Consider the following 776-nt stretch of genomic DNA (forward strand, 5'->3'; position numbering starts at 1 on the left):
GCAGGGACAATAACTTGGAGAAAGACGCTAGGTTTCTCATGGCGTTGCTTGTTTGGACGATGAAGTGACCTCACAATTGCAGAGTGACAGCCTATAGAAAAGCGTGGAAGCTTTGCAAGGAGCATTGCAGAGGTGTCATACTGCATGCATTTGGCGAGTCTATGGTAGAAAATTTCATTGTGCTATAGATGATGTTTTTGATTCACAGGAGGAATGCACGGGATATATACTAAAATCAGAGAAGCTTAATCTAGCGGCACCGGGTTTGACAAAACTTACCTTTATTTTAGATTTATCTTTCCTCAATTGCACAAAACGGAGTATTAGGCCTAATACATAATAAAGAATTTCTTTCGTTTTCTCCGTTGAAGTGTTGGTTATCAACCGCGCTTTCTTTTTCTCCGCGCAGGGGAGGGAAGTTTGGGAATGGGTGGATATTATACACAAAGGGTTGGTGAATATTCAGGGGTTGGTTATTGACCGGAAAGATCAATCAGGTGGGATAAATGTGGATGGGTAAGCCAGGTACAATGACGATTCGGGTTATATAAACTCAGTGCCCATCGGAGAGTTGGAGGACAAAGGCGCAAGCTGTGAAATTTGTGTGATGTGAGTTAGTCGGCGAGCTGAACCACCTCCTCGTGGTGCCGAACGGGTAGCCTGGACGTCTGTCTGGGTGAGCTAAGAGTTCAGCAACTCCAGACAGGGCCAACCACCCCGTTTGGTTTCAATGTGCTGGTTACTTTCGACAATGTATACTACGAATCATCTGGCGC

This window comes from Opisthorchis viverrini (assembly GCF_000715545.1).
Source record: "Opisthorchis viverrini unplaced genomic scaffold opera_v5_385, whole genome shotgun sequence".
NCBI classification, from domain to species: domain Eukaryota; kingdom Metazoa; phylum Platyhelminthes; class Trematoda; order Opisthorchiida; family Opisthorchiidae; genus Opisthorchis; species Opisthorchis viverrini.